This window comes from Oncorhynchus gorbuscha, linkage group LG01, assembly GCF_021184085.1.
Source record: "Oncorhynchus gorbuscha isolate QuinsamMale2020 ecotype Even-year linkage group LG01, OgorEven_v1.0, whole genome shotgun sequence".
NCBI classification, from domain to species: domain Eukaryota; kingdom Metazoa; phylum Chordata; class Actinopteri; order Salmoniformes; family Salmonidae; genus Oncorhynchus; species Oncorhynchus gorbuscha.
The window spans coordinates 4,462,532-4,470,863 of record NC_060173.1 but is presented as its reverse complement, the minus strand read 5'-3'; the positions used below and the strand labels follow the sequence as shown (position 1 = coordinate 4,470,863).

At 43.7% G+C, this 8,332-nt stretch overlaps 2 pseudogenes; one reads left to right on the top strand and one right to left on the bottom strand.

The window, feature by feature from the left end:
• The first annotated feature begins 5,445 nt into the window (after nucleotides 1-5,445).
• LOC124048689 lies at nucleotides 5,446-5,600 on the top strand (annotated as a pseudogene).
• Nucleotides 5,601-6,902: 1,302 nt separating this feature from the next.
• LOC124048665 lies at nucleotides 6,903-7,080 on the bottom strand (annotated as a pseudogene).
• Between the last annotated feature and the right edge of the window lie 1,252 nt (nucleotides 7,081-8,332).

Here is an 8,332-nt window from a genome sequence, read left to right as displayed (position 1 = left end):
AGTGCAGCTCATCCAGGATGGCACATCAATGTGAGCTGTGGCAAGAAGTTTTGCTGTGTCTGTCAACGTAGTGTCCAGAGCATGGAGGCTCTACCAGGAGACAGGCCAGTACATCAGGAGATGTGGAGGAGGCTGTAGGAGGGCAACAACCCAGCAGCAGGACCACTACCTCCGCCTTTGTGCAAGGAGGATCAGGAGGAGCACTGCCAGAGCACTGCAAAATGACCTCCAACAGGCCACAAATGTGCATGTGTCTGCTCAAATGGTCAGAAACAGACTCCATGAGGGTGGTATGAGGGCCCGACGTCCACAAGTAGGGGTTGGGCTTACAGCCCAACACCGTGCAGGACGTTTGGCATTAGCCAGAGAACACCAAGATTGGCAAATTTGCCACTGGCGCCCTGTGCTCTTCACAGATGAAATCAGGTTCACACTGAGCACATGTGACAGACGTAACAGAGTCTGGAGACGCCGTGGAGAACGTTCTGCTGCCTGCAACATCCTCCAGCATGACCGGTTTGGCGGTGGGTCAGTCATGGTGTGGGGTGGCATTTCTTCGGGGGGCCGCCAGCCCTCCATGTGCTCGCCAGAGGTAGCCTGACTGCCATTAGGTACCGAGATGAGATCCTCAGACCCCTTGTGAGACCATATGCTGGTGCGGTTGGCCCTGGGTTCCTCCTAATGCAAGACAATGCTGGACCTCATGTGGCTGGAGTGTGTCAGCAGTTCCTGCAAGAGGAAGGCATTGATGCTATGGACTGGCCCGCCCGTTCCCCAGACCTGAATCCAATTGAGCACATCTGGGACATCATGTCTCGCTCCATCCACCAACGCCACGTTGCACCACAGACTGTCCAGGAGTTGGCGGATGCTTTAGTCCAGGTCTTGGAGAAGATCCCTCAGGAGACCATCCGCCACCTCAACAGGAGCATGCCCAGGCGTTGTAGGGAGGTCATACAGGCACGTGGAGGCCACACACACTACTGAGCCTCATTTTGACTTGTTTTTAAGGACATTACATCAAAGTTGGATCAGCCTGTAGTGTGGTTTTCCACTTTAATTTTGAGTGTAACTCCAAATCCAGACCATGGGTTGATACATTTGATTTCCATTGATAATTTTTGTGTGATTTTGTTGTCAGCACATTCAACTATGTAAAGAAAAAAGTATTTAATAAGAATATTTCATTCATTCAGAACTAGGATGTGTTATTTTAGTGTTCCCTTTATTTTTTTGAGCAGTGTATATATATATATATAAAAAAACATAAGTATTCAGACCCTTTGCTATGAGACTCGAAATTAAGCTCAAGTGCCTCCTGTTTCCACTGATCATCCAGGTTGTAAGGCAACAAAATAGGAAACTAAGAAGGGTGAATACTTCAGCACGTCACTGTTTACCTGCAACGTGGTACTCTCCTCTGAGACAGTCTGCTACACCTGCAACGTGGTACTCTCCTCTGAGACAGTCTGCTACACCTGCAACGTGGTACTCTCCTCTGACACAGTCTGCTACACCTGCAACGTGGTACTCTCCTCTGAGACAGTCTGCTACACCTGCCAATTCCTGAATAACAGATTTTAGGAGCCCATCATAAGAGAACCAGTAGAAAGTGAGAATTACAGCCTGGTCCAACAATGGGCTGGTTGTTCTCTGAACATCCTTCTGTAAAAAAATTGTGACGAAATAGTTCCTCAATCAAAAAAAATGTTTATTCACAAGCACTGGTGGTAATCTGAGTACAGTAAAACAATGTCTGTTTTCATTCGGTCAATCCACAGACATCTTGGATATCTCAGTTACAATCACATGCTTCTGAAACTTCACACGAGATACAACTAAGATGATAAAAATCAAAGAGGATGCAGGCTGCTTCTCCATTCAATTAGAATTCTAAAAGTTATTAGTAAGACGAGAGAGATTCAATATCTCGCAGATAAAAGCACAGTTTTGCAGGCCACCGCCTGTCTGAAAGCACAACATCTATCCACTTTTATGTTTGGATGTTCAGGGAATACAAGAGGAATTATACTTAAAAGGTTGATTTAAATTGGTAGATAAGTGATTGGGTATTGTTGGGCTCCCGAGTAGTGCAGCGGTCTAAGGCTAGAGGCGTCACTCCAGACCCTGGTTTGATTCCAGGCTGTATCACAACCGGCCGTGATTAGGAGTCCCATACTGCGGCGCACAGTTGGCCCAGTGTCGTCTGGGTTTTGCCCGGTCAGTAGGCTGTCATTGTAAATAAGAATTAGTTCTTAACTGACTCGCCTAGTTAAATAAATGAGTCGAGAGGAGGAAACAAAAGAAGAGGATAAATAGGAAGAGGTTGGACGAAGATGAGGAAGAGGAGGTGTGGTGAGCTTTAGTATTAATACTGGAGAAAGGCCTGATGAGGTTATTCTAGTCCTATACCTCCATCGTGAGTTAGGAGGAAGAGGAGGTGTGGTGAGCTTTAGTGTTAATACTGGAGAAAGGCCTGATGAGGTTATTCTAGTCCTATACCTCCATCGTGAGTTAGGAGGAAGAGGAGGAGGTGTGGTGAGCTTTAGTGTTAATACTGGAGAAAGGCCTGATGAGGTTATTCTAGTCCTATACCTCCATCGTGAGTTAGGAGGAAGAGGAGGTGTGGTGAGCTTTAGTATTAATACTGGAGAAAGGCCTGATGAGGTTATTCTAGTCCTATACCTCCATCGTGAGTTAGGAGGAAGAGGAGGTGTGGTGAGCTTTAGTATTAATACTGGAGAAAGGCCTGATGAGGTTATTCTAGTCCTATACCTCCATCGTGAGTTAGGAGGAAGAGGAGGAGGTGTGGTGAGCTTTAGTGTTAATACTGGAGAAAGGCCTGATGAGGTTATTCTAGTCCTATACCTCCATCGTGAGTTAGGAGGAAGAGGAGGAGGTGTGGTGAGCTTTAGTGTTAATACTGGAGAAAGGCCTGATGAGGTTATTCTAGTCCTATACCTCCATCGTGAGTTAGGAGGAAGAGGAGGAGGTGTGGTGAGCTTTAGTGTTAATACTGGAGAAAGGCCTGATGAGGTTATTCTAGTCCTATACCTCCATCGTGAGTTAGGAGGAGGAAGAGGAGGAGGTGTGGTGAGCTTTAGTGTTAATACTGGAGAAAGGCCTGATGAGGTTATTCTAGTCCTATACCTCCATCGTGAGTTAGGAGGAAGAGGAGGAGGTGTGGTGAGCTTTAGTGTTAATACTGGAGAAAGGCCTGATGAGGTTATTCTAGTCCTATACCTCCATCGTGAGTTAGGAGGAGGAAGAGGAGGAGGTGTGGTGAGCTTTAGTGTTAATACTGGAGAAAGGCCTGATGAGGTTATTCTAGTCCTATACCTCCATCGTGAGTTAGGAGGAAGAGGAGGTGTGGTGAGCTTTAGTGTTAATACTGGAGAAAGGCCTGATGAGGTTATTCTAGTCCTATACCTCCTTAGGGTGTTTATTGTTTTAATAATCGTGAGTTAGGAGGAAGAGGAGGTGTGGTGAGCTTTAGTGTTAATACTGGAGAAAGGCCTGATGAGGTTATTCTAGTCCTATACCTCCATCGTGAGTTAGGAGGAAGAGGAGGTGTGGTGAGCTTTAGTGTTAATACTGAAGAAAGGCCTGATGAGGTTATTCTAGTCCTATACCTCCATCGTGAGTTAGGAGGAAGAGGAGGAGGTGTGGTGAGCTTTAGTGTTAATACTGGAGAAAGGCCTGATGAGGTTATTCTAGTCCTATACCTCCATCGTGAGTTAGGAGGAAGAGGAGGTGTGGTGAGCTTTAGTATTAATACTGGAGAAAGGCCTGATGAGGTTATTCTAGTCCTATACCTCCATCGTGAGTTAGGAGGAAGAGGAGGAGGTGTGGTGAGCTTTAGTGTTAATACTGGAGAAAGGCCTGATGAGGTTATTCTAGTCCTATACCTCCATCGTGAGTTAGGAGGAAGAGGAGGTGTGGTGAGCTTTAGTGTTAATACTGAAGAAAGGCCTGATGAGGTTATTCTAGTCCTATACCTCCATCGTGAGTTAGGAGGAAGAGGAGGTGTGGTGAGCTTTAGTGTTAATACTGAAGAAAGGCCTGATGAGGTTATTCTAGTCCTATACCTCCATCGTGAGTTAGGAGGAGGAAGAGGAGGAGGTGTGGTGAGCTTTAGTGTTAATACTGGAGAAAAGCCTGTCCCAGTCTCCTCTCTATATGTACCACTAATGTAAATGTAAATATCAAAACAGATAACAAACATTAAGAAACTATAAGGAAGAGAAGAGTAACTGCAATGAAATAAACCAGAGACCTGTGGAAAGAAGCCCCCTGATCTCCTCGTGTCCGCCAGCAGGGGAGGACACAACACAACACCTCAGCTCAGGACACAACACCTCAGCTCAGGACACAACACCTCAGCTCAGCTCAGGACACAACACCTCAGCTCAGCTCAGGACACAACACAACGCCTCAGCTCAGGACACAACGCCTCAGCTCAGGACACAACGCCTCAGCTCAGGACACAACACCTCAGCTCAGGACACAACACCTCAGCTCAGCTCAGGACACAACACCTCAGCTCAGCTCAGGACACAACACAACACCTCAGCTCAGCTCAGGACACAACACCTCAGCTCAGCTCAGGACACAACACCTCAGCTCAGGACACAACACCTCAGCTCAGCTCAGGACACAACACCTCAGCTCAGCTCAGGACACAACACCTCAGCTCAGCTCAGGACACAACACCTCAGCTCAGGACACAACACCTCAGCTCAGCTCAGGACACAACGCCTCAGCTCAGGACACAACACCTCAGCTCAGCTCCTGCTGTAACGGGTGGACCAAAAGCCGATTCCACCAAGCTCTGGCTCACCCTCACGTGTCTGAAGGACGCACTGTGGTCCTCTGACAACTTGTTGGTAGGGAAACACATGGAGACCACCCATCAGACAGTGGCCTTGATAGCTATGGAAGCCCTGAGGTGGTACGGACAAAATAAAGCCTCGACCCCAGACAAAGCATCACCAACACCATCTAAGGTCCCGGGCTGACAGTGCTGCAGCGCCGAGGGGAGGGATCTCTTCTGGGCCCTGAAGGATGGGGGCGGAGTCGATTCGGAAGAGCAGGAGGAGGCAAATGTGATAAGGACTCACCTCGTTCCTGCACAAAGAAGAGAAGACCTCTTTATTAATAAAGGGACTTTTAGACCGTTTACATGTCTTTAAAAGGTATACTCTTGTTTGAATCATAATGTCTTTAAAAGGTATACTCTTGTTTGAATCATAATGTGCACATTTGAAATGGCTTTTACAGATTGGATATGTTTAAAAGTACTTCTTTCTTAGGGTGTTTTATTGTTTTAATAACTTGTACTTTTAACATATGTTTCAATGCAGTTTTTTTATGCGTATGTCATTTTAAAGTGTACAAATGATTATGTTAATAGTATGAGCTATTTTAAGAAACCCTGCGACAATAACCATTTTTCCAAAATAAAATAAATCTATTCTTATCAGTTTAATATCTGATATGTCCCCTATCTGGGGACAATATATTACATGGATTTTTCCATTACTCAGAATTCTGATTGTGTGCCGTCATAATTCGCTTGTATGAAATTTGGAGCCTCAAGCTACAGGCTTCCGTAGGGCTAAACCTGCCGAGCTGAAAACATGCGATTTAGAAGGGTTCGATTATACACCCAGGCTTTTATTTTACAATTAGTATCAGCAACGATCTGGAGCCATCTGTCAGTAATACACACATACATTTATTTTAACGATCATTTTGGACATGTAGCCTATTGTAATCATTATGGAACTATGTAGCAGGTTAAACCTGGAGCCTGGCGCACGGTTCACGGCGACTGGACTGTTGTCATACAGTTCCACGATTAGTGAGAATGAAAGTAGATTTGTAGGATTATAGTTCAACCACTATTGGACACTTTTTCTCCACATTCCAATATTTCACGGATGGAACTTGAATTATGACAACTTTCAGTATGAAACAAAACAGTGCATGTTTTATTCATCGATATACAGTAATTCGTGAGTAGATAGATGCTCTCCAACCCAATAGGCCTATTGGTATTTTATGTGCATGATATGAAGTTTATTGTAGTGACTGACTAAGCTTAATTGTAAAAGTATGCCTCAACAGAGCCATGTTTGCTAAAGTCTATTATGCTGAGCACACATGTAGTTAGGCAGCCAGGACCATAGGCCGGGACCACTCCGTAGGACGCACTGTCGGTCTCGCTCTCACTGCAGTCCAGTGTCATGGACATCTTTGAAGTTTGGCCTCTAGTAATTTAAGGAGGGCAACTTTATAAAGGCCTCCTCACAATGACCTTATCATGCAAGGCTCTACAGACATATTCAAAATATATATAGGCTATTTTTATTTCCTACATTATTTGTGTTGATGATGTACTATGTAATGAAGTCGAGGGGTTCAACATTAAAATGCATTTTGATTGAACACATAGTTCAGCTTGAACAAGGCGACGGTCGGTGGAAGTCTGGCGCCACCAAGTGGACAATTATTTTACCTGAGATATTTTGTAAAAGATCAAATGTTGTGTGTCAATATTGTTATCTGCAAATAGTTTCCTACACCCCTATTTGATAGATTATTATTCCAGATTAGCTGTAAATCTGGTTTTATTAGAATCATTACGTTAGAGCAAGTCTGTCAATGATGCCTAGAAAGTAGTGCAAGTGAGAACAGGTGTCTTCTTCTGGAAGTTTTGTTGCATTTCCTTTGAAAACAGCTCATCTGTACATCATTTTATACACAGACAAACGGCATGAAATCGTCAAGGCCGAGTGGCTTCACCACTTTCTAGGCATCATTGACAGACTTGCTCAAACGTAATGATTCTAATAAAAGTAACATCCGGTTAACTTCGTCTCATTTATATTTACAACGGAAGGGGGTGCACCGTTCCTGGAGGTACTGCAATACCAGGTCGATGCGTGGAGTGGACGGAGCAAGCCCCTATTCCATCTCCCTATTCCAAAAATCAATTTAATATATGGTCCCCAGATAGGGGACGTATCAGATATTAAACTGATAAGAACATATTTTTTTTTTCTTTTGGAAAGGTTTTGACACAATTCCTTTAAAAACAGCTCATACATTTTTTTACATCATTTACACACATACAAACGGCACCAAAGCATAAAACACAGCATTTGAAAGTTACATTTAAATTAGTTAAAAAGTACATGTTGTTTTTCATGCCTTAAAAATGTTTTACCTTTGTTAGATCATCAGCACACATTTTAAATGGCTTTTACAGATTTGATGTTTTTTTTACAAAGAAAGTACTTTTATTCATGGTTGTTTTTCATTGGTTTTAACATGTTAAAAAGCCACTTTGTTAAGAAGGTGTCTTCAGTCCCTTGTACTGGAGCGGGGTGAGTCTTTACCTCATCCTGCTCTTCTGAATAGATCATCGTCCCGTCCTTCAGGGCCCAGAGGAGATCCCTCCCCTAGAGCGACCCGCAGCGGCGCGCTGTCAGGCCGTGGGAGAGATGATGAATGTTGGCAGACAGAAAACATTTCAGAACTACTACTAGTTGAATAAGACATGGGAGAGATGATGAATGTTGGCAGACAGAAAACATCTCAGAACTACTACTAGTTGAATAAGACATGGGAGAGATGATGAATGTTGGCAGACAGAAAACATCTCAGAACTACTACTAGTTGAATAAGACATGGGAGAGATGATGAATGTTGGCAGACAGAAAACATCTCAGAACTACTACTAGTTGAATAAGACATGGGAGAGATGATGAATGTTGGCAGACAGAAAACATTTCAGAACTACTACTAGTTGAATAAGACATGGGAGAGATGATGAATGTTGGCAGACAGAAAACATCTCAGAACTACTACTAGTTGAATAAGACATGGGAGAGATGATGAATGTTGGCAGACAGAAAACATCTCAGAACTACTACTAGTTGAATAAGACATGGGAGAGATGATGAATGGCAGACAGAAAACATCTCAGAACTACTACTAGTTGAATAAGACATGGGAGAGATGATGAATGTTGGCAGACAGAAAACATCTCAGAACTACTACTAGTTGAATAAGACATGGGAGAGATGATGAATGTTGGCAGACAGAAAACATCTCAGAACTACTACTAGTTGAATAAGACATGGGAGAGATGATGAATGTTGGCAGACAGAAAACATTTCAGAACTACTACTAGTTGAATAAGACATGGGAGAAATGATGAATGTTGGCAGACAGAAAACATCTCAGAACTACTACTAGTTGAATAAGACATGGGAGAGATGATGAATGTTGGCAGACAGAAAACATCTCAGAACTACTACTAGTT